This window comes from Pelophylax lessonae (genome assembly GCF_965119305.1).
Source record: "Pelophylax lessonae genome assembly, chromosome: 6".
In the NCBI taxonomy this organism is placed as follows: domain Eukaryota; kingdom Metazoa; phylum Chordata; class Amphibia; order Anura; family Ranidae; genus Pelophylax; species Pelophylax lessonae.
This window is the reverse complement of record NC_138773.1, coordinates 283,146,679-283,172,873: the sequence shown is the minus strand read 5'-3', so window position 1 is coordinate 283,172,873 and position 26,195 is coordinate 283,146,679.

Sequence of the window (26,195 nt, the reverse complement as noted above, 5' to 3'; positions counted from 1 at the left end):
ATTGGCTGAGACAGCATTCTGTGTGTGAATGGTCACACAGAGCAGCAGCTAAGAAGCGAGCCTTGACAGGTGCCCCCATATCAAGCTGCTTTGCTTGCTATTGGGGGCACTCAGCAGGAGGGAGGGGAGAGGGACCCGAGAATAGGAGGATCAGGAATGCTCTGTGTAAAATGACTGCACAGAGCAGATAAGTATAACATTTTTGTTATTTTTTTTGTCCATCTACCATTAAAATCACTTAGAAAGTTCTTTAGTTGTTGAGTTAAAAAAAAAAAAAAAAAAGAAACTTCTTTAACTTTCATTAATTTAAAATGCAAATAAGCACATCTTTATCTTGTTCCCATTATCCCAATTAATTTTAGACATCACATGATCAATCGAAGTTTAAAAAAAAAAAAAAAAAACTTTGCATTTCATTTTGTTTTAAATGACTTGGAGGCTATTTTCTTTTTACTGTTGTATAAACAAGGAATTGAAGGGTAAAATACTTAAAACTTAATGCCATAGTGCTAATGTGCCTTTTAAATCACGTCAGCAGCGATCACTGCATTATAATTAACAATTTATTGAACCAGCAATAAAATGAACATCACATTACTTCTTAAAGCAGCAGCATAAAATGGCTAATAAATAGCACAAGGCAGACAAATTGCAGAGTAATAGAAATTTTCTAAAGATTTATGGGGTGTGGAAAGATGGATGTGCTATTAGCCAGTCCGCCTCTACTTGACAAAATTCTTTTACAAAGACAGAGTAACCACTGGTGTCAAAGTTCAACCAGCTAAGTGGCTTACCTAAACTTCAGCATATTGCTACTTTACAAGATGCTGATTGCGATACCTCCAAGCAGTCACTTGGCTGGAATCTCTTGCCAGAACATGACACATAGTTGATCTATATAATAGGAACATATTGTACAATATAGGTAACAGAGCCGATAACAGGAATTCTTTCTTTAGTTATTATTCCTTATTACAACATTATTAAATTGGACCTGATATCAGATATAGTTTGTCACATTAAGCACATAATGTGACAAAATATATCTGATATCAGGTCCAAATCAATAATTTTGAAATATTTTATACTTACCTGCTCTGTGTAATGGTTTTGCACAGAGCAGCCCAGATCCTCGACTTTTTGGGTTCCCCAACGGCGCTCCTGACACCTCTTCCCGCTGAGTGCCCACCATAGCAAGCGGCTTGCTATGGGGGGACATGTCAGAAACAAGCCAGCTCTTTGTGGCCGTAGAAACTCGGCCCTGTCCCCCACTCTGTGGTTGACAGCAGCAGGAGCCAATCGTTCACACTGCTGTCTGTGAGCCCATGAGGCGGGAGAGAGCCGATGCTCTCATGCGCATCGCTGGATTGGCTCAGCAGGGCTGCAAATAAAAGATTTTTTTTTAAATTAATGCAGAGGATACATTAAGGTAAAAAACCTTCAGACTTTAGAACCACTTTAAAGTGACCCTGTTGTTAGAGAAAACTTTTTTCAGTAAAGGCATACCTGCCAAAGGGCTGTGTAAATATTCACCTTTTCAGCTGCCCATGGCACAAAACACTGCATTGATCCTGAGAAGTCTGCTTGGAAACTGACACTTCTGGGAGTGTCAATTTCCGGGGTCCCCCATAACTTTTATTGGCTCCTCCGGCTGACCTTCATCCCACTGCCCGACAGAGCAATTTTATTCCCCAACCAGTCTGTGCTCCCCTTCTCCAGCGGTACCCCTCTTCTCTCTGTAATATGTTATATATTTTTTTTTACTTATCTTTTTTGATGTCTTGTGGCCAGTCAAATGATGCGCTGGTTCTTCCAAAGTCTTTTCTTGGAACTGGTTGGATAACATACTTGGGTGTGTTTTGAGCAAGTTTGGCAAACATTATTGAAGTTCGGGTGCAAAATTAGACATTTTTTTTAATAAAGGCCTTGTTGAAAATATAGTATCTGGGTGCCACCTTATTTTCAAAGGGGACTTTTAGATTCTGAGAAGCCTCACCCGCAGAACCCCCACAATCACCAAGCCAGTGTTTTGGGGAAGAGGCCCAGGTCCTCATCCCCCTGTCTGGAGAGCATGTTGTTTTTTTTTATTACTAAAGTACAAGAAATCTAAGATGAACTATGTAACGGAGCTCCAATACCCAGCCTAGGTATCTCCGCTGTATATCCTTGAAGCTGAGAAGTGCTAAAATATCTAAGGCAAAATCCCCCCCAGTAACTAGATGACACACAGTTCTGAGAGTCCAACTAGAATGAATTGTTGATTGACACACAAGAGATCTACACTCTGCCAAAACCCCTCCCTCTTCGAGCCATTCCACACACACACACATCCCATAATAGGCTTACAAGGCAGACAGGAACAATAGCACAATGGAATGCAGGTATTCACAATAACAAACCCCACCCCACACATCTCCTGAGGGCCACTGCTCAGAAATATTATGGTCACTCTTGCAACACAAACCACACTCTCAGTGTCCATTCCGCTACAAACTATATCCTAATTAGATGTTCTGTAACTGCCAATCTCTTATGGAGACAGCAGACACACAGAATTCAGTGAATCCTATAGGCCAGTGATGGCGAACTTTGCCACCCCAGATGTTTTGTAACTACATTTCTCATGATGCTCAACTATACTGAAGAGTGCATGACCATAATGAGAAATGTAGTTTCAAAACATCTGGGTTGCCAAGGTTCGCCATCACTGCTTTAGGCAGTTGGGTGGGGCTTTGGCGGTCAAATGCAGGCAGGGATTGAGTGAACTCCTAAAGAGATTCTGTGCTAAATGAAGTAGATAGTTTTCCACTCTAGACCTCTGCTTTTGAAGCAGTTAGCTTACTGGCTGTTAGGCTGATCCAAATGTTTCAATACTTTATGAGTTACTAATCTAGACCATGTTTTTTCTAGGTCAGTAACTCAAAAGTTTTGGAGAGAACAAAGCATCTGGCACTGTGATCCTATTCCTCTTATGACGTTTCCTTTAAACGCTATCTTTATAAACTTTAAGGGCTTAGTTACACAGATGTTTGCCTTTTGCTTTTTGTAATGTTTTCCTGGTAAATGAAAGCATGGCAGAAGTTTCACTAAAGGAAATTCATGTGACTGGATTAGACAGGGCTTTTGGCAGAACAGAAGGGAAAATTGGGTTACACTGTAGTAGGGATGAGGTTCAAGTTTGTGACAACACAGGGTTCATTGTGAACTCTGGCTGCGGTTCATTACCTGAGTCAACTAAATAGCCTTTTCACCCATCCATCTAAGAGAGTCTGTAGATGCTGCAGGAAGTCCTACATTTACTGGCAGTTCACTACCATCACTAAATGTGAAAGTTTCCCACTGAAGGCTGTGCATCCACCCCAGGTGGCTGCCTGCATCCTAGCAACCAACGATGCTATATTGGTTGGCTACCTGCCTCCTAGCAACCCATAATGTAATTAGTTGCTAAGATGCCTTCATAATTGCTTTGTTTACAAATAAAAGAAAGCCGTCCAGGAAATGTCATTTAGCAGAATTTTTTTGTTCTTTGTAACTGTTTTCTAAGCTTTGCCTCTCTTTGACTTCAGTCAGGTTCACATTAAGGTTTGCAATTTGTGGAATTTTGGCTTCATTTGCCGAACATGCCCAAAAACCCTGGCAGATTCACCCATCACTACACTTTAGGATCATTTCAGACCAGCAGTCATGCTACAAACCTATACAAGGTCTGCACCTGCATATAACTTGCTTCCTGCTTCCTCCAAGAGGCAAATATGAAATGTAGCGTTCACCCTCGAAAGGACCCAGGTCCTAGGTTTCTTCCCCAAGTTGGTGTATGGGCAGCCAAGCGCACAGCAACAGTCACTCTTTCTGGCTCAAAGATCATTCTAAAACATTCTTCTTATTTTAAACTTGAACTTGAATGGGGTGCAGGGGGCTGTGGGATACTCCAGCAATACGGGAAATTGGTAAGAGGACACTCTTCTCTTTGTCAAAACCTCTCAAATCAGTTCCTCTAATAATCACCAAGGGGATGAGTAACATTTGAGACCCCATAAGAACTGTCCCAATTTAAGCAATTTCTGGCACTGATGCCCAAGGGACAGAAGCAGCAGTTACTAAGATACTACACTCAGGTCTGTACTCATGATGTCCCAGGATATTTGGATGCCTCCTTTCATTATCCCCCAGACATTTGGCCCTGGCACACTACACTTTGTGAGGTGTATGCTGGGGGGAATCTTGGAGTAATGTTACTTTGGATTCAAGTCCATGTCTCCCAAAGACACACAGATGCTGGGATTCAAGGCCCGGGATCCATGTTAAAGGCCTAGATGGCACATTACCAATAAGGACTGCTCCACACAGACAGACTCCTAGTAGATGGTAATCTCATTAACTCAAGCCAACTGTCTTTCACCCATTGTTAATTGTGCTTATTAACACACCTATTGTCTTCTAGAAAACTATTGAGGGTGTGTGTACACTTATAATAATGTGTATTGTACTTTGGGAGCTCGGTGCTGGCAAGTTTACCCTGGAATGGGATCCCTCATTGTCCAGGTGGTTAATTGTTAATTGTGTCACCTATTGTTTGCCTGCCAGCATTCTGTGTGCTCCACCTAGGCTGGTTTAAGTGCTGAGTTAATTAGCATGGTAATTATATCATTGTCAGCTAGTAGTTACTAGAGGGGGATTAGCCATGAGTCAGCCCTACCTCGTTATCTAAACCACTGTGTGATGTTTTGGGTAAATATTTGGGTGGTAACTGACATACTTCTTAAGTCTACAAAAAGCCTGTATTCTTGTTTGATAAACAGTTCCAGATCTCATACAAGCTAAGTTGTTGGCTAGTCTTGTATGGTGCGGCTATAATATCTGATATCTATGTTCAAGACCAGAGGAAGTGGTATACTGACAGAAGCACTCAAGCACAGTGTGGGTCGGTTCCATCACACCATACAGAAAGCAGGGGGGAGCAGTCAAGCCTACAGCCCGTGAAGCCCAGAGCAGCCCAAAGCAATCACAAGCTGCTCCACTGATTATAGGGGTGCCAAAAAGAACTAAATTTGCCTAATATTTCTAGCAACCTATCTATGAGGGTGCTACAGAAATATACACAGTATATGTAATTGTTTATACAGTTGTATTTATCTGCTTATAGTGGTTTTGTCTCTAGTTTTTAAAAGGGTCTCCTACCGCTTCCTGTGGTACCAATCTCAGCTATCTTGATGCACTTCATTGGTTTCTGCGTAGCACAAACTTCCAGGGACCCCTCGATATGTGGTGCCCCTGCTAAGACCATCTCACTTTTGTGTCCTGTAGAGATGTAGCGAAAGGAATGATAACACACAGAGGAGCACCAGTTGTCCAACACTCTCAGAAACATGTAGTAGAACCACATGTTCCCAACCAAGGAATAAGACCTACCATTTCGCCTCCACCTCCAGTGCAAGTTGAGGGCGGAGAAGAATTTGAGATTAAGGAGATTTTGGATTCTCGTATCCACAGAGGGAAACTCCAATATCTCATAAGATGGAAAAACTATGGACCCCAAGACGACACCTGGTTGGATACTTCTGACGTTCACGCTCCCAGGCTTATACGAAGGTTCCACTCCAAATACCCGGAGAGACCAGTGCTATAGGCCTTCCGGAGCTGGCCTTAAGGGGGGGGTACTGTAAGATTCTGGTACCTTCGGTACCCTTCCAGCCCAATTCTTCCGCATATAGCTACCTGTCCCTTTAAATCTCGTGACGTCATCACTAGGCGCCGCTCTGAGCGGCTATTTCAATCGCCGGTTTTCACTCACAAGGTGTTCGTGCAAACCGCTTGTTACACAGCCTTGTCTGACGCTGCCGAAGCCTCCAGCTATTTCCTGTATCTCGCTACGGATCCTGTATCTCGCTACGAATCCTTCTCCTCATTACCGGACCCCTCATCTCTCTAAAACCAACTAGTGATAAGTACCCCACAGGGGATTCCTTCCTATCAACTTACACTATCTACTCTTGTATACTAAAGACTGTTGCTATCTATGCATTACTATCTCTATCATCTGCACTGTTACATAGATTGCTAGCTCTTGAGTCTACTACCATCTATATCCTTGCACTGAGTTAGCGATTCCTGTACACTTCATCTGCTGTCCCCTACCACCTGTTAATTGTACATGATTGCTAACCTATCTGCAAACTATCTATCACCATCTGCTAACACTCCTGAACATTACTATTGAGTGCCTATCATTGCTATCACTACTCACGCTTGTCCTTTCAGCACATCACCTCTATACTATCGTATACAACCTATCACTCCAGGAACATCTTATCTGAGTGCCTGTATATTTGCATGCTGAGACAGGCTGGGCCACAATGATGAGTCTGGAGAGTTGGATATGGTGATTCAACACATCTCTGCACGACTACTGAGTGGAAATTCTGCAGCTGCAAATCCAGTTCACTAAACAAACGCCGGAGCTTTACAGATTGCATGAACCTGAAAAAAAAAATGGATTCACCAGAATTAGCCACTCATGTGTTACAACACAAAAGGTAGATGCACTAATCCTTTCCCTTACCGAAGTGAAAAATGAAAATCAGACTTTGAGACAGCAGGTAGCTCGTATTTCACAGCTCACTGCTGCTCAACCTCGTGAGCCCAAAATAAACCCTCCTCTAGTGTTTACAGGTGATCGAAAAAAATTTTGTGAATTTAAAAACGCATGTCAATTGCTTTTTAATCTAAAACCTCGTACTTACACTACAGACCAAATTAAAGTCTGCACCACTATCTCATATTTGTCGGGTGATCCACGGGCTTGGGCAGACTCTCTCTTTGAGAAAAATTACCCTCTTCTTAACTCCTATCCTTTATTTTTAGCAGAACTCGCTAGCCTATATGAAGACCCAAATAGGCAGAGTACTGCTGACAGCCAATTGAGGGCTTTAAAACAAGGAAGGAGACCTGTTGAAGACTTCGTAGCAGAGTTCAAAAGATGGACCCTTGATTCAGGGTGGAATGATGCATCTTTGCGAACCCAGTTCAGACTCGGGTTATCAGAAGTCGTTTAAGACGAGCTCGCCTGAGCGGATTTACCTGGCACTTTGGATGCCTTAATACAACTCAGCATCAATATTGACAGGCGACTGCGAGAAAAAAAGGCTAAGAAAATGGGAGTACCATTATCCAATCCTTCTCGGGTTTCGCCCGTTGACCCTACTCCTATGGAGGTAGGAACCATACGCCCACCATTATCGTCTACTGAACGAGCCAGGAGAAGATCTGAAAATCTCTGCATGTACTGCGCCTCCCCGGATCATTAGATAAGCGTCTGTCCCCTTGTCCGCAAAAAAGAGGATGAGTGTTCACATGTCTTGCTGGGTGGATTAACGACTTCTTTTTCTAATCCCTATCTTTTTATTCATTTGACCTTACAGTGGGACCATAATAGGATCACCACCAAGGCTATGATCGACACAGGATCTTGTGGGAACTACATTGACACTAGTTTTGTTGCTTTAAATAAAATACCTATTATTTCAAAATCTAAACCTGTCTCTGTTAATTTTATTAACGGTATTCCGTTATCTTCTGGTCCAATTACCAATCAGACACAAGCACTCCTTGCTACTGCTAACGAGTCTCATGCTGAGACCACCACTTTTGATGTATTACCTTCACCCCATTTTCCCATTATTTTGGGACTTCCCTGGTTACACATACATCAACCAATCATTGATTGGAAAACACGGACTTTAACCTTCCCCTCTCACTACTGCGAGACCACTTGTAACCTTCAATCATATAAAAAAATCCTGTCCATGGTGTCAGATGAAATTTCACCACCACCATGTTATCAGGATCTATCAGAAGTCTTCCTTGAGAAAAATGCTCAAGTATTGCCTCCCCATAGGGACTACGATTGTACTATTGATCTACTCCCTAATAGTAAACTACCTTTCGGTCATGTTTATCCTCTTTCTCAGGATGAACTTTCTCATCTCAAGGAATACTTGGATGAGAATTTAGCGAAAGGGTTTATTAGACCCTCTACTTCTTCCACAGCTGCAGGACTTTTCTTTGTCCGCAATAAGGATTTAAGTCTCAGGCCTATTATTGACTATAGGCAATTAAATACTATTACGATAAAGGATCGCTATCCTTTACCTCTCATTCCCAAACTCATTGAACAAGTGCGCGGAGCTACCTACTTTTCAAAATTGGACCTAAAAGGGGCATACAACCTTATCCGAATCTGTAATGGGGATGAGTGGAAGACGGCATTCAGAACCAGATACGGATTATTCGAATATCTAGTGATGCCTTTTGGGTTGTGTAATGCTCCCGCAGCATTTCAACGATTCATAAATGACATCTTCAGAGACTTACTTGATGTTTGTGTTGTGGTATATCTGGATGATATACTCATTTATTCTCAGTCCTTGTCCGAACATGTAAGACATGTAAGACTTGTGCTATCCAGATTACTCGCACACAATTTATACGTAAAATTAAAAAAATGCCTATTTCATAAGGAAGAAGTACTATTCCTAGGATACATCATATCTAAGAACGGTATCAAGATGGATATGAGCAAGATATCATGTATACTGGATTGGCCTGTACCAACAACTCGTAAGGCATTACAACGATTCCTTGGATTTTCAAACTTCTATAGGAAGTTCATCAAGAACTTCTCTTCTATTGTGAGACCACTCACACAACTTACAAGTGTAAAGAAACCATTCAAATGGTCTGAAGAAGCAAATAAAGCTTTCCGCTTGTTAAAATCAAGCTTCACTTCTGCTCCCATACTACGCCATCCAGACCCATCCCTTCAATACATCCTGGAGGTAGATGCGTCAAATATGGCTGTAGGAGCAGTTCTTTCCCAACGACCAACGAATACTTCACCACTCCACCCAGTTGCTTTATTCTCTAAATCACTAAGTAGCCCAGAGGTGAATTACCCAGTGGGTGAAAAAGAGTTGCTTGCCATAAAATTGGCACTAGAAAATTGGCGACATTTACTTGAAGGTACTTGATTGCCAATACTCATATATACAGATCATAAGAATCTCCAATACCTTCAGACCAACAAGACTCTTTCCCACCGGCAGGTACGTTGGTCATTATTTTTCCTAAGATTCAACTTCCTAGTGACCTACACTCCTGCAGACAAAAACAAAAAAGCGGATGCGCTATCACGGCTAACCGAAGATAACTGCGCCGAAATCCCTTCACCTCCTATAATACCCCATGACCGTATTATTGGTGTTGTTCGTTCCTTGAAGGAAGAGATTCTGCACAGTATAGGACTGGATTCACCACCACCACAACTAAGTGCTGATTCAGAAGTCTTCCTCTACTTTAACGACAAACTCTACATACCTCCTGGTATGCGTACCAAGATCTTGGAATTATCACATGACGTACCTATGGCAGGACATATGGGTATGACCAAGACATTCAATTTGCTCACCAGGCAATTTTGGTGGCCTGATATGAAGACGTCTGTACAAAAATTTGTTTCCTCATGTGACATCTGTGCAAGGTCCAAAATTGACACTACAAAACCATCTGGTCTACTTTGCAGTCTACCAATACCCAAAGTTCCATGGGAAGTTGTGTCCTTAGACTTTATAGTAGAATTACCACCTTCCAAAGGATTTACTACCATTCTAGTGTCAGTGGACCATCTGACAAAGATGGCACATTTCATCTCTATTCGCAGACTACCTTCATCTAAGGAAACAGCGGAATTACTAGTGAAACATGTGTTCAAGCTACATGGTATTCCAAAGACTCTTTTATCTGACCGAGGTTCACAGTTCATCTCCAAGTTTTGGCAAGCTCTATGTCATATACTACGAATTGAGCGAAAACTTACTTCTCCCTACCATCCTCAGACCAATGGACAAACTGAAAGAGTCAACCAGTGCATTGAACAATATTTGCGTTGCTACACCTCATACCTACAGGATGATTGGGTGGACCTCCTCCCTCTGGCAGAATTTGCTTACAATAACGCAACCCACAGTACTACTAAGCAAAGTCCATTCTACCTAAACTATGGGTTTCATCCCACACTTCTTCCACCACGCATCCTGCCATCAAGTAACCCAGTAGCCTCTGACTATCTTACCCAAATAAAAGACTCTCTGGGTTTACTTAACACCACCATCTCACATGCCCATAGCCAACAAAAAGGTACTACGACCTCCGTAGAAGACCTTCTCCTCAATATGCTGTTGGGGATCTCGTTTGACTATCTACGAAAAACTTAAGGTTAAAGATCCCCAGTAAAAAGCTTGGACCTTTGTTTCTAGGACCTTTCCCAATTGAGAAGCTCATTGGGAGAGCTGCAGTTCAACTCACCTTACCAGCAGATCTTAAAATACACCCCATCTTTCACGTGTCGCTACTGAAACCACATGTTCCCAACCAAGGAATAAGACCTACCATTTCGCCTCCACCTCCAGTGCAAGTTGAGGGTGGAGAAGAATTTGAGATTAAGGAGATTTTGGATTCTCGTATCCACAGAGGGAAACTCCAATATCTCATAAGATGGAAAAACTATGGACCCCAAGACGACACCTGGTTGGATACTTCTGACGTTCACGCTCCCAGGCTTATACGAAGGTTCCACTCCAAATACCCGGAGAGACCAGTGCTATAGGCCTTCCGGAGCCGGCCTTAAGGGGGGGGTACTGTAAGATTCTGGTACCTTCAGTACCCTTCCAGCCCAATTCTTCCGCATATAGCTACCTGTCCCTTTAAATCTCGTGACGTCATCACTAGGCGCCGCTCTGAGCGGCTATTTCAATCGCCGGTTTTCACTCACAAGGTGTTCGTGCAAACCGCTTGTTACACAGCCTTGTCTGACGCTGCCGAAGCCTCCAGCTATTTCCTGTATCTCGCTACGGATCCTGTATCTCGCTACGAATCCTTCTCCTCATTACCGGACCCCTCATCTCTCTAAAACCAACTAGTAATAAGTACCCCACAGGGGATTCCTTCCTATCAACTTACACTATCTACTCTTGTATACTAAAGACTGTTGCTATCTATGCTTTACTATCTCTATCATCTGCACTGTTACATAGATTGCTAGCTCTTGAGTCTACTACCATCTATATCCTTGCACTGAGTTAGCGATTCCTGTACACTTCATCTGCTGTCCCCTACCACCTGTTAATTGTACATGATTGCTAACCTATCTGCAAACTATCTATCACCATCTGCTAACACTCCTGAACATTACTATTGAGTGCCTATCATTGCTATCACTACTCACGCCTGTCCTTTCAGCACATCACCTCTATACTATCGTATACAACCTATCACTCCAGGAACATCTTATCTGAGTGCCTGTATATTTGCATGCTGAGACAGGCTGGGCCACAATGATGAGTCTGGAGAGTTGGATATGGTGATTCAACACATCTCTGCACGACTGAGTGGAAATTCTGCAGCTGCAAATCCAGTTCACTAAACAAACGCCGGAGCGTTACACAGCGTAGCCTTTGAAGACAGTGGAGATCAACGGCAGAGGGCAGTGTTACAGATAACCTTTTTTTTTTGCCATTTTTTTAATACTTTTTAAACTACCAACAGATCCCTTAAAAAAAAATATGTATAAAACTACCTAAGTAAAAACAGTATACTTTCCCTTTAAAGGAAAACTTTCCAGAGAGCAACATAAAGGATGTCGTTGCTGACCTGACAATGCAAGTTGCTTGATTAACACGACCCTCTTACTTTAATACTTTAATCACTTCCCCCAAATGGACGTACCTGTATGTCCTTGGGGTTCGGTGGTAATACCGGGATGGTGGGTGCACCTACCGGCATCATTACGGTATAATTTTTTACAGCCGGTGAACCCCTTTCACGCAGAAGTGATCCGAGTCCCACCCCCCCTCCCACCGCGGCCGGTGGTGATGGCTGCCTGGTACAGAGAGAGAGGAATGGACGTCATTCCCCTCTCTCTGTAACCATGGAAACCAGGAGCAATAAGTATCAGTCACTTCCGGCCCCTTTGTTCACCTGGCCACCAGAGGCCAGAGAAGCAGCCGATCGGACTGATCTCGGTCAGTTTGGGTGCATGGGGGGGCCAGAGGAAAGATTTGGGGTCTAATAGACCCCAAATCTCTCCATAAAGAAGACCTGTCATGGCCCATGCTGTCACAAGTGATGTTGTTCATCCCTTGTGATAGCAATAAAGTTATTACAAAATAAATGTATTTTAAAAACTTTACTTTTTTTTTTTTTTTTAATTCATTAAATTTTTTTTTTCCAAAATAATTGCGTTTAAAAAAACCGCTGCGCAAATATAGTGTTATATAAAAAATTGCAACACACACCATTTTATTCTATAGAGTCTCTGCTAAACCAGTGCCCACGAACGCAGCCTCATGAGCGCAGTGTTCATAAATGCAGCCTCATCAGCCCAGTGCCCATGAATGCAGCCTCATGAGCGCAGTGTCCACCAATGCAGCTTCGCCAGTGCAGTGTCCATCAATGCAGCCTCGCCAGCGCAGTGTCCAAAAATGCAGCCTCGCCAGAGAGGTGCCCATAAATGCAGCCTTGCCAACGCAGTGCCCTTAAATGCAGCCTTGCCAGAGCCAGTGTCCTTAAATACAGCCTCGACAGCGCCAGTGACACTATCCAAATCCATTTTTAAAAAAGGCTAGAAAGCAGCGCCGAAAGGTAGAAGGGGGCGGGCCGGGTCTGAGGAGAAGGGAGGACAGGACGAGTTATCGCTGTCATCGGAAGTCCCAGGGCCTATGATAGACATCACACGGCTCGGCATAGGAGGCGGGACCTCCGATGACAGCTCGTCATTCCTTCTCCTCGGACCGGCCTGCCCCCTTCTACCTCTCGGCGCTGCTTTCATATGACGTCCGCCCGCTCTAGCTGCTACTGCGCGCCCCCGGGGGCGCGCAGCGCAGCGATCAGGGATGAGGCTCGTCCCTCGGACATAGCCCATCCCTGATCAAGGTAAACAGCCAATAGAAATTGGCTGTTTACCATGTGATCGGCTGTGTCAATCACAGCCGATCACATGAGCGGCTCCAGCACGAGCCGCTCGTTCTCTCTGCAATGCGCGCCACCGGGGGCGCGCAGAGCAGCGATCGGGGACGAGGCTCTTCCCTTGGACAGAGTCGATCCCCGATCTAGGTAAAGAGCCAATGAAATTGGCTCTTTACCACGTGACCGGCTGTGTCCAATCACAGCCGGTCACAAATGTCAACAGAGAACACGGTAACTAGCTGTCACCGTGTTCTCCTCCTCACACACTGATCCTGTGTGAGGAAGAGAGTGTGGTAACAGCTAGTTACCAAGTACAGTGCACCCCAAACACACTGATTGCCCCCCCAATAAAGAGCACCCCAATAAAGAGCACCTGTCACTAGCCCATCAAAGTACCCGAGTACCTGTCACCAGCCCATCAGGTACTCTGATGACAGGTACTCGGGTACTCTGATGGGCTGGTGACAGGTATTCGGGTACTCTGATGGGCTGGTGACGGGTATTCGGGTACTCTGATGACGGGTACTCGGGTACTCTGATGACAGGTACTCGGGTACTCTGATGACAGGTACTCGGGTACTCTCAGAGTACCTGGGTACCTGTCACCTACCCGTCAGAGTACCCGAGTACCTGTCACCTACCCATCAGAGTACCCGAGTACCTTCCACCTGCTCATCAGAGTACCTGACGCCTGAAGTACCCGAGTACTTGTCGCCTGCTCATCAGTACCCATCACTACTCATCAGTACTCATCAGTACCTATCACGTATCAGTACTGATCATCAGTACCCATCAGTACAGTATCACAGCCCATCAAAGTACCCGAGTACCTGTCACCAGCCCATCAGGTACTCTGATGACAGGTACTAGGGTACTCTGATGGTCTGGTGACAGGTATTCGGGTACTCTGATGGGCTGGTGACAGGTATTCGGGTACTCTGATGACGGGTACTCGGGTACTCTGATGACAGGTACTCAGGTACTCTGATGACAGGTACTCGGGTACTCTGATGACAGGTACTCGGGTACTCTGATGACCCCTTTTTTTTTTTCCCTTCGTTTTTTTCCCTTCGTTTTTCTTTTTTCTTTTCTCCCTTTACTTTGTTTTTGTTCGTTTTTTGGCTTCTACCAGCTGTCTTTTTATATTATCACTACTGTTTTTTCCTTATTTTTATTGAAAGCTTTTTCGCATATGCATTTATAGAACTTTTTTGCTATGCGTTTTTGGACAAAAGGTGAAGCAAAAACAAACATACAATTCCTGCTGGGCTGTTTGTGTGCCCTTAATTGGGATTTAGTATCTGCAGCTGTGTGGGCTCAATCAAGCACATTCTGGGATGTTATTTGAAATGCCTTTTCCTCTATATATAGCAGTGTCTTGTATTGTACAGCATGGTTACGACTAAGCGGAAGACTCCGTGAAACGCGTCAACCGCCGTGCTCCCCTTTTCCCCCCCATGTCTCTGACTGTTTTGGTTTCATCTTGGATGATTTTATCTTTTTGCCTGCAAAATAAATTTGGATTTTAACTTTTTGCATCTTCAACCGGTTGTGCGGCTTTTTGTGCTCTTCCATTTGCTGCTATCAGGACTGCGGATCCGTGCCTGCACCTAGGTTGGATGTGTTTGGAACTATCCCCTCACTTGAGCGGTTCTTTTCCCTCTTGACCGTTTGTTACTCTGATGACGGGTACTCGGGTACTCTGATGACAGGTACTTGGGTACTCTGATGACAGGTACTCGGGTACTCTGATGACAGGTATGCAGGTACTCTGTTGACGGGTACGCAGGTACTCTGATGACGGGTACTCAGGTACTCTGATGACGGATACTCGGATACTCTGATGATGGGTACTCGGGTACTCTGATGACAGGTACTCGGGTACTCTGATGACAGGTACTCGGGTACTCTGATGACGGGTACTCGGGTACTCTGATGACAGGTACTCGGGTACTTTGAGTACCTGTCAACGGAGTACCCGTCATCAGAGTACCTGAGTACCTGTCACCTACCCACCAGAGTACCCGAGTACCTGTCACCTACCCATCAGAGTACCCGAGTACCTTCCACCTGCTCATCAGAGTACCTGACGCCTGAAGTACCCGAGTACTTGCCGCCTGCTCATCAGTACCCATCACTACTCATCAGTACTCATTAGTACCTATCACGTATCAGTACTGATCATCAGTACCCATCAGTACAGTATCACCTATCAGTATCAGTACTACTCATCAGTATCTATCACCTGCCTGTCACCTTCCCATCAGAGTACCCGAGTAGCTGTCACCTGCCTATCGGAGTACCCGAGTACCTGCCACCTGCTCATCAGTACCAGAGTACCTGTCACCTGCCTGTCACCTGCCCAACAAAGTACCCGAGTACCTGTCACCCTTCATACAGCCACCATGTCCAAGTCCAAAAAGGTTTATATACGTCCTCCGTTTAAACCTAAATACCAGTGTTATGGCAGCAGATAGCTGCCATAACCCTGGTATTTTTTTAAACGGTGGACGGTTGGCTTTCCGATAAGGGTGGTCCCAGCGGCGGATTCGCCGTGGGATCACCCTTCCGGGATGGCGGAAGAGGCGCCCCTCCCGCCGCGTTCCGGTCCTTTTCCACACTTACCGGACCCGCCGGCAGCGGGGAAAACGATCCGGTCCCGGATCCTCACAGACAGGATGTCGAGTGAGGGCAAGCTTGCCCTCACTTGACTCTATGGTCTTGGAGGACTGGAGCTACGGAAAATGTTGTTGCCTAGCAACCGGTTTAAAGGTCCTTTTTTTTTTTTTCATTTTATATAATAATTTTTTTTTTTTTCTATCTTTTAGTGTACTTGTGAGATCTGAGGACTTTTTGACCCCAGATCTAACAAAAAAGAGGTCCTGTCGTGCCTATTTCTATTACAAGGAATGTTTACATTCCTTTTAATAGAAATAAAAATGATAATTTTTTTTTTTTAAACGGTGTAAAAATAAAAAATAATAAATAAAATAAATAGTAAAAAAAAAAATTAAAGCGCCCTGTCCCCGTTAGCTCGCGCGCAGAAGCGGACGCATACGGAAACCCCACCCACATATGTAAACGGTGTTCAAACCACACATGTGAGGTATCGCCGCAATCGTTAGAGCAAGGGGAATAATTTGAGCCCTAGACCTCCTCTGTAACTCAAAGATGGCAACCTGTAGAAATTTTTAAATTGTCGCCTATGGGGATTTTTAAGTACCAAAGTTTGTCGCCATTCCGTGAGCGTGCGCAATTTTGAAACATGACATGTTGGGTATCTATTTACTCGGCGTAACATTATCTTTCACATTATGGAAAAAAATTGGGCTAACTTTACTGGTTTCTTATTTTCTAATTAAAAAAAAGTGAATTTTTTCCAAAAAAATTGCGTTTGGAAGACCGCTGCGCAAATACGGTGTGATAAAAAATATTGCAATAATCTCCATTTTATTCTCTAGGGTCTCTGCTAAAAAAAATATATAATGTTTGGGGATTCTAAGCAGTTTTCTAGCAAAACAACTGATTTTAGCTTGTGAAGACCAAATGTCAAAAATAGGCCTAGGCAAGTGGCTAGGATGCATGATGGTGCTCCTTGGATGTTAGGCCCCTCTATATGGCTAGGCTGGGAAAAAGTCTCACACATGTGGTATTGCCATACTCAGGAGGAGTGGCAGAATGTATTTTGGGGTGTCATTTTTGCTGTGTACATGCTATGTGTTAGGAATATCCTATAAATTGACAACTTTGTGTAAAAAAAAAAGTTTTCATTTTTTTCCCACATTTTCCTAAAACCTGTGGAAAAAAATGATATGTTCAAACGACCCATAATGCTTTATAGAATATACGTTGGAGTGTTTGCTTTCCAAAATGGGGTCATTTTGTGGACTTTTCCATTGTATTGGTGCTCTAGGGCCTTCAAAAGTGTGATAGGTAGTAAGAAAGTTTTATTTTTATTTATGCTCCTAGAACGCCTGAAGGTGCTACTTGGACGTGGAGTCTCTTTTTGTGGCCAGGCTGTGTAAAAGTCTCACACATGTGGTATCACCATACTCAGACAGAGTAGCAGAATGTATTTTGGGGTGTCATTTCTGCTGTGTACATGCTATGTGTTAGAAATGGCTTATAAATTGACAACTTTGTGGGAAAAAAAGAAAAAAAATGTTTTTCTTCATTTTCCCAAGAATTGTGGGAAAAAATTATAACTTCAAAAAACTCACCATGCCTCTTACTAAATACCTTGGACTGTCTACTTTACAAAAAGGGGTCATTTGGGGGGTATTTGTACTGTCCTGACATTTCAGGGCCTCAAGAAAGGAGATAGGCCGTCAGTACATCTGGTGTGATCAATTTTCAGCAATTGGTACCATAGCTTCTAGACTCAATAACTTTCACACAGACTAAAAAATATACACTAATTTGGGTTAATTTTACCAGAGATATGTAGCAGTATAAATTTTGGCCCAAATGTAAGAAGAAAAATTAATTTTTTGCAAAATTGTATAATAGAAACTAAAAAAAAGTGTTTTTTTTTTTCAAAATTTTTGCTCTTTTTTTGCTTATATCACGAAGAAAAAAAAACCCAGTTGTGATCAAATACCACCAAAAGAAAGCTCTATTTGTGTGAAAAAAATGATAAAAATTTTGTTTGGTTACAGTGTAGCATGACTGAGCAATTGTCATTACAGTTGTGAGAGTGCTGAAAGCTGAAAATTGGTCTGGGAAGGAAGGGGGTCTAACTGCTCTGTATGGAAGTGGTTAAAAAGTACAGTAATAGGGAAATTTGGAGGAGTAGTGATGAAACAGATGAAGGGCGAACAGGTGGCTCGTGTACATCGGCGTCTGACAGAATGACGCGGTCCCGCTGCTGCATAATCGTTTCCTAACCTGCCACGGACCTTGTCACAAGCCCTCAGCAGAGGCAGGTAATATCGCTGCAGACAGATGTTACAATGTATCCAGCTGTGAGTTCCAAAGAACACCGAGACTCTTTCCTCTCCTCGCACTCTTCCCGATAGCTGCGGCTCCCACTTTCATGTCGCTGGCTTGTTAAATCATTGGGCAGCATGCCAACTATTAATGGATTGCAAAGAGCAGCTGGAAAAACATGGGGAGGCTTCCATCCCCGGTGACAGCGCTGCCACATGTAAATTAAATAATATTTTTTAATATGTAACAGCCACATCATAAAACTTCATGTGAGCGACAAGAAAGTACATGTAAGGATTTTTTTTTTTTTTTACAGGTTTTAAAGGGATGCTATTAATTAACAATATCATCACCGGGTATTGATTTCTACATTAGCCTTACTAGTTAGTGTGTTGCACAAGCTGTACAAGCGGCCTTTCAATAAAGAAGGTGGCTGGGTCCTAATCTAACATCACAGGAAACTATTTCTATAACTAGGGTGAGGAGACACAAAATCATACAGACTGACACCAAATCTTTGAGCTAGAAAGGCTTTGAGGTCACATGGCTAAGGAACACCTAGGAAAGCAGAAACTAAGGCAGAAGGACACATGATTGGTATGAAGGGAGCACTACGGCTGTGTTTTATAGCATGTTATTACAGTGCAATCATGTTTATAGGGCCATAAAGTTAGAGAACATGGTTTAATCCTCAGACTGCGCTGCGCCATTCCACGGTGTGAAAATGGAATACTTACCTTTGCATCATTTTCCATTCCTGGTGCTTATCCATGGCAGCATACATATGTGGGTGGAGGAACCAACCATGTGTATGCTGCCATGTAAGCACCAGGAAATGGAATACTTACCTTTCCCTAATTTTCAATTTCTGGTGCCTATCCATGGCAGCATACATACAGTATGTGGGTGGAGGGCCCAACCATGTGTATGCTGCCATGTAAGTACCAGAAAATGGAAAATTGAATACAAGCCCAATTCCAAAAAAGTTGGGACACTGTACAAATTGTGAATAAAAACAGAATGCAATGATGTGGAAGTTTAAAATTTCAATATTTTATTCAGAATACAACATAGATGACATATCCAATGTTTAAACTGAGAAAATTTATAATTTTAAGGGGAAAATAAGTTGATTTTAAATTTCATGGCATCAACATATATCAAAAGAGTTGGAACACGGCCATGTTTACCACTGTGTGGCATCCCTTCTTCTTTTTATAACAGTCTGCAAACGTCTGGGGACTGGGGAAACAAGTTGCTCAAGTCTAGAAATAGGAATGTTGTCCAATTCTTGTCTAATACAGGCTTCTAGTTGCTCAACTGTCTTAGGTCTTCTTTGTCGCACCTCTTTATGATGCACCAAATGTTTTCTATGAGTGAAAGATCTGGACTGCAGGCTGGCCATTTCAGTACCCGGATCCTTCTTCTACGCAGCCATGATGTTGTAATTGATGCAGTATGTGGTCTGGCATTGTCATGTTGGAAAATGCAAGGTCTTCCCTGGAAGAGACGACGTCTGGATGGGAGCATATGTTGTTGTAGAACTTGGATATACCTTTCAGCATTGATGGTGCCTTTCCAGATTTGTAAGCTGCCCATGCCACACGCACTCATGCAACCCCATACCATCAGAGATGCAGGCTTCTGAACTGAGCGCTGATAACAACTTGGGTTGTCCTTGTCCTCTTTAGTCTGGATGACATGGCGTCCCAGTTTTCCAAAAAGAACTTACATTTTTGATTCGTCTGACCACAGAACAGTTTTCCACTTTGCCACAGTCCATTTTTAAAAGAGCCTTGGCCCAGAGAAAACGCCTGTGCTTCTGGACCATGTTTAGATATGGATTCTTTTTTGGCCTATAGAGTTTTAGCCGGCACGGTGGATTGTGTTCACCGACAATGTTTTCTGGAAGTATTCCTCCGCCCATGTTGTGATTTCCATTACAGTAGCATTCCTGATTCCTGAAGATCACAGGCATCCAGTATAGTTTTCTGGGCTTGACCCTTACGCACAGAGATTGTTCCAGGTTCTCTGAATCTTTGGATGATATTATGCACTGTAGATGATGATAACTTCAACCTCATTGCACTTTTTCTCTGAGAAACTCCTTTCTGATATTGCTCCACTAACTTTTTTGATAATTTCTATTCCTATTACAAGGAATGTAAACATCCCTTGTAATGTAAATAGGCATGACAGGACCTCTTTATTTTGAGATCTGGGGTCAAAAAGATCTTAGACCTCACAACTACACTAAAAAAGAAAAAAAAATTGCTGAAAAAATCGGCCCTTTGACGTTGCTCCGGTTCTCCAAGACCATAGAGTCGAGTCGGGGCCATCTTGCCCTCACTCGACTTCCTGTCTGTGAGGAGCCGGCAGGTCCGATAAGTGGTGAAAACGGCCAGGACGCGGCGGGATGGGGGGGGGCCTTTTTCACCGCACCGTAAGGATGATCCCACAGCAAATCCACCGCTGGGACCACCCTTATCTGAAAGCCGACCGCCCGCTGTTTAAAAAAATACTGGGGTTATGGCAGCTATCTGCTGCCATAACCCCGGTATTTAGCGTCAAAGGACCGGCGTAAATAGGCGGTGGACGGTCGGTAAGTGGTTAATGTGTTCAACTAAAAAACACTGAGGGTTTATTAGAACTTTAATGTAATTTGACTCCATTTATATGGGAGACGCAAACGTTTTAGTGATTCTCACAAGGGGCACTACATAGCAGTGGATTTTACCCAAACATTATTATACATGCACATAACATATCATGGGCCAAGTACTTTGGACAAAGTTAAAACAACAAAAATTCCAGATCCTGGCAAGGATTTGCACGGTATGGGAATTTTACATAACTGTGAGTTGCCAGTGCTAAATAAAGAGATAAACTGGATGATATATGACATTTGTTTAAAAAGAGAATTAGCAAGGTAGATCAACAAAGAAGAAAAGGTCTTAGGGGAAGCCAGATGCACATAAAATTACCTTTTTTTGCAAAACCTCAATATTTCACAATAGGTGATCTCTCTACAAAAAATCAGAACGGCAAGATAACTCCTGTAATATAACTTTTGAAAATGTCCAATGGACCAAATAAGTGGACCAAATTTTAAAGAGTATTATGGCTTTGGAAAAAAAATAAACATTTATACTCGCATAGGTGGATGCACAGCAATCCAATGAGGCATTCGCCCCCCGCCCGCTCTGCACTGAGAACTGAGCAATCAAACACTGCTGATCGCTGAGTTCTCCCCTCCGTTCTGAGCAAAAAGCTGTGACTGTTAACCACCGACTTTCTGCTTGCCCCTCCAGCGCTCACTGGAGGGCTGGGCTGTGGAGGGGCGGGATGGGCTGGCACAGGCTCTTGGCGGATTGCTGAGAGGTAGAGCCAAGTGCCGATCCAGGCCTCTGGGTGGATCCTGATCACGTGATCAGGATCTTTCTAGAGCCTGGACCGGCTCTGTAATGTCAGCCAACAACAGATCACAGGAGTGCAGAACAAACTGCACTCCTGTAATCCGGAGAAGTATGGCCAAAAAAGCTTTGGCTATACTTCTCCTTTAACGGTGTAATTTCTTAATGGGCAAGAGTATGCATTTTGTATACGTTTTTACGATATGTTTTATAATGTTAAATAAAATATCATGTTAATACAGCTCTACACCTGCAAGAGCTGCTGGTAAATGATGGATCCTCCTAACATTTTCAGTGATGACCCACCCTAGTACTAGAACAGATAATACACCGAAACACCAACAGCAATAAATGAGCTTTATTAGGACAATAAGTGCTAGAGAAATGGGTTACACAGGCTTTTGAGTAATGCTTGCAGAAGTTCAAAGACAGGAGTGCAATTAAGTGAAACAATCAGATGAATAAAGCTGGCATTTGCTCTCCTTGTTGCCAGTGAGAGGCCCTATTTGGAAATCACACTGGGCAAATGGAGACCAATACTGCAGGGAGTAGAAATAAATATCTCCTATACAGAGTAAAAGGGATAAGCATATGGGGCCTGACTGCAATTTACCAGACCCTATCTACAATAAGCATTGGCCATTAGGGATATCTGCCACAAAGTCTGCCAGCAGTGAGGCCCTTTAAACTGTAATAGTGGAGTGCCCACTCTTCCAAGTAAGGTGCTTGTAATTCACAAAAGGTGTATCTTTGCAAAGTGTAAGACTTTAGAAGACGAGGTGACCCACTTTTATAATAAGCTCCACCAAGTCCAGCAATGTCTTCAACAGGTGTGTGCACAGATTATCACAGAAACCTGGGGGAGTTACTCATAACTCTGATATCTGACAACTCATAACTCTGATATCTGACAACTCATAACTTTGATATCTGACAACTCATAACTCTGATATCTGACAGATGCCCCCGTAGGTGCAGCCTGTCCTGTAAAGTCTGCTCCTTCAAGTTGGATGAGTTGTAGCCCACAATTTTTTAGCTTGAGGGTGCTGGAAAAAGCCCAAACCATGTTATCTATGCCAGGAATTCCCCCTTGGGCTTCTCTCTCCCAGGTGCATAATGAGTCCACCCCAGGTTGGCTATCAGTTTAGGCTTGTATCCTAAGGGGATTGTCTGCTTTCTGCAAACTGGCCCACAGCTGATTTTTCCTCCTGCATCCAGTGGGTGGGACGTTATTTCTGGGCCATTACTGTGGCCAATCACAGTCCTGCTTTCCTCTTGCTCCCTCTTCTCTCCTGGTGGCCTGTCCATCATCAGTTCCAAGATGGCGGAAGTGACGTGTCATGTAGATCCCACCCTCGGGAACGCAGGTGGAACGCAAACCTGAGTCCCTGCTAGTTTTTAACAGGCTCTCATTGATTGTCAACATTGTAAGTGCAATATTTTTAGCGTGTGACCAATAAATTGTTTATACTGCACTATGAGAAGCATTCTGTTTCTCTCCTGATTCAATGTGTCTCATATACCCGGAGTTATTTTCTGGCTGGATTGGTGTGCAATTGCGGAACGGCTTCCTTCCTGAGAGGATCTATTCCCCTTTAATATGCATTCTAAATATTTGTATCTGGTGAGTAGGGTGCGCATGTGAATGTGGTGGAAGGAAACACAGTTCTTTTATGTGGAACCACTTAAGAAGATTACCATATAGTGCCACTTAGTCACTTTAAGTTGGAATCACATGGTGGTTGTTTATGAACATTATAACCTCTATATGCACTATCTTATATGTTGGTGTAAGTTTTTTCATGATTTCTTGATTCTTTTTTATGGACACTGGTTTGTTTAGTCACTTTAATTTTTACACGAGGGAGCAGTTATTAGTTATTTGGTCCCATTTACGCTTATTCATAGCCTCACAACGAGCTGCTCCATTATCTATGTATATATGTTCATCTATATTTATAGTTTTATATATATATATATATATATATATATATATATACATATATACAGTATGTTCATCTATAGTTTTATATATATATATATATATATATATATATATATAATTTTTTTTTTAAAGTTCTAGTGCAGAGTGCGCAGGTTGAGGGACGATACCCTATTTCTTTCACCAAAAATAGGTGTGCCAAGCTTGTAGCATCATACTCAACTAGAAAACAAACAATGGTACTGGAGCCAAGGAAGAACAGTTTGGACCATCTGGTTCTGCTAAAAACAGTTAAAAAGGACACAATCTCTATATGCTATGTGTGCAGGAGAGGACTGGGCCAGGGGGGCAGGGGAGCAGTTGCCCCCTTGGCCACTCTAATGCCCCGTAAAAAAGGCTGCACTGCTTCTGCCACAGACATGTCTAAAGGATTCCTGGTGAAGAGAAGTAAAAAGTCCCCACCTCTGACCTGCTGAGTGCGGGATGAAGACAAGGACAGAGCGCAGCCCTCCCCCTCTCAACATGAATAGTGTAAACTGTGTCTGAGCAGAGGTTGGTTCCATGCCCCACTGGAGACTCTCCTCCACCAGGCAGCCCTGAACGAGCTGTCCTAGCTCCCCCCAACTGCCCACTGCTGACCAGGTCTGGAACCCAGATTCGGCCGGTGAGTAGAGAGTACCTGGAGCAGAGCATCAGCCTGGAATGGTAGTCAGGAGGAGGAAAGGATGAGGGAGAATGGGGGGGCCAATCACTGTACCATGGGCCTCTGGATTGTACTTGCCTCCTGGGCCGAAAGTTGCAAGTCAGCCCCTGTATGTGTGGGGTCCATGAAAATGTCCATTAAAATGTCCATTAGAGAATGTCCATAATATACAAAGTCCATATGTGACTCACTTGGGAGGCAGCTCTGCGTGCAAACAAGAAGGGGCTTGAGGACAGCTGGGAAGAGAGCACATGTGCCAAACAAAGTACACCATATAGGGCTTTATTCGATAAAAACACACGTGTAGGTACTCACAAACAATGTAAGCATCAGGGGCAAAGGAACATGATAAGCGCTATTAATATTAATCCCTGTCCATGGAGTGGGAGATCAGGATGGTCTCTTGGTCCTAGGCACTGTTCTAGGGACGCTGCCCGTGGTAGTCGGCACTTCCTCTGGCCATGGAATGCACCAGTTTGGCGCCTGTGCTCTATTCCGAGCATCATACTAAAAAAGACTTGAGGCTGAAAGTGGTGCCAAAGGTGCTTCCACAAAGTATTCAGGAAAGGTTGTGAATACTTATGTACATGGGATTCTTTTGTTTTTTATTTTTAATAAATTTACGAAGATTTCAAACAAACTTCTTTTGCATTGCCATTATGGGGTATTGTTTTTAGAATTTTGAGGAAAATAATGAATTTAATCCATTTTGCAATTAGACTGTAATGTAAAAAAATGTGGAAAAAGTGAAGCGCTGGGAATACTTTCTGGATGCACTGTATATATGGTTCTGCGGATGAGTGGTTATTAGTGTTGAGCGAACACGGACTGTATTATTCGTGTTCGTACCGAATAATTGGATTTTTTTTACCCGAACACGGACACGGACACTTTACTGTATGTTCGGGTAAAAATCCGTGTTCGGTCGTTTTATTTCCGGGTTTTGCATGCTTTGGCGCTCTTTTCATGGCGGGCTTTCAACAGCCAATCAACAATCGTTTAACTGGTGTGCCTTAAGCCATCCCAGCCATGCCTGCAAATGTCTTAGTAGCTGTGATTGGCCGTCTGAAGCATGTGACCAAGTCTTTATAAGTTCGAGGCAGCCGCCGCAGCAGCGTCATTCTGCTGCTTAGCTAAGGGACAGAGCACACATCAATGTGCTGGCTGCTGATTAGGGAAAGATAGGCAGGAAAAAACCATTTGTGTCCGGATAGAATTGAGGGACAGGTCGGAGTGTTTAGGCAGGGCGAGTTGTAGGCATTTTAGGGATAGAGTCTGCTGAATTATAGGGTCAGTGTCTTCTACAAACTACAATCGATATTGCTGTGTGGGGGGTGGGGTGAATCTGCACTCAATCCTGATCTACGATCTCTTCTCAATCCTGTTAGGGACAGAGTCTGCTGAATTTTAGGGAAACTGTGTTCTACAAACTACAATCGATATTGCTGTGTGGTGTGGGATTGGAGATAGGCAGGTGTCAGTGATCCACATCCATTTTTCTGTGTGTGAGCTGCAGTGAACACAATCTTTTTGGGCTGCAGTGAACACAATCTTTTTGGGCTGCAGTGAACACAATCTTTTTGGGCTGCAGTGAACACAATCTTTTTGGGCTGCAGTGAACACAATCTTTTTGGGCTGCAGTGAACACAATCTTTTTGGGGTGCAGTGAACAAAATCTTTTTGGGGTGCAGTGAACACAATCCTTTTTGGTGTGCAGTGAACACAATCTTTGTGGGGTGCAGTGAACAAAATCCTTTGTGGGGTGCAGTGAACACAATCTTTTTGCGGTGCAGTGAACAAAATCCTTTTTGGGGTGCAGTGAACAACATCCTTTTTGGGGTGCAGTGAACACAATCTTTTTGGGGTGCAGTGAACAAAATCCTTTGTGGGGTGCAGTGAACACAATCTTTTTGGGGTGCAGTGAACACAATCTTTTTGGGGTGGAGTGAACAACATCCTTTTTGGGGTGCAGTGAACAAAATCCTTTTTGGGGTGCAGTGAACAAAATCATTTTTGGGGTGCAGTGAACACAATCTTTTTGGGGTGCAGTGAACACAATCTTTGTGGGGTGCAGTGAACACAATCTTTTTGGGGTGGAGTGAACAACATCCTTTTTGGGGTGCAGTGAACACAATCTTTTTGGGGTGCAGTGAACACAATCTTTGTGGGGTACAGTGAACAGAATCTTTGT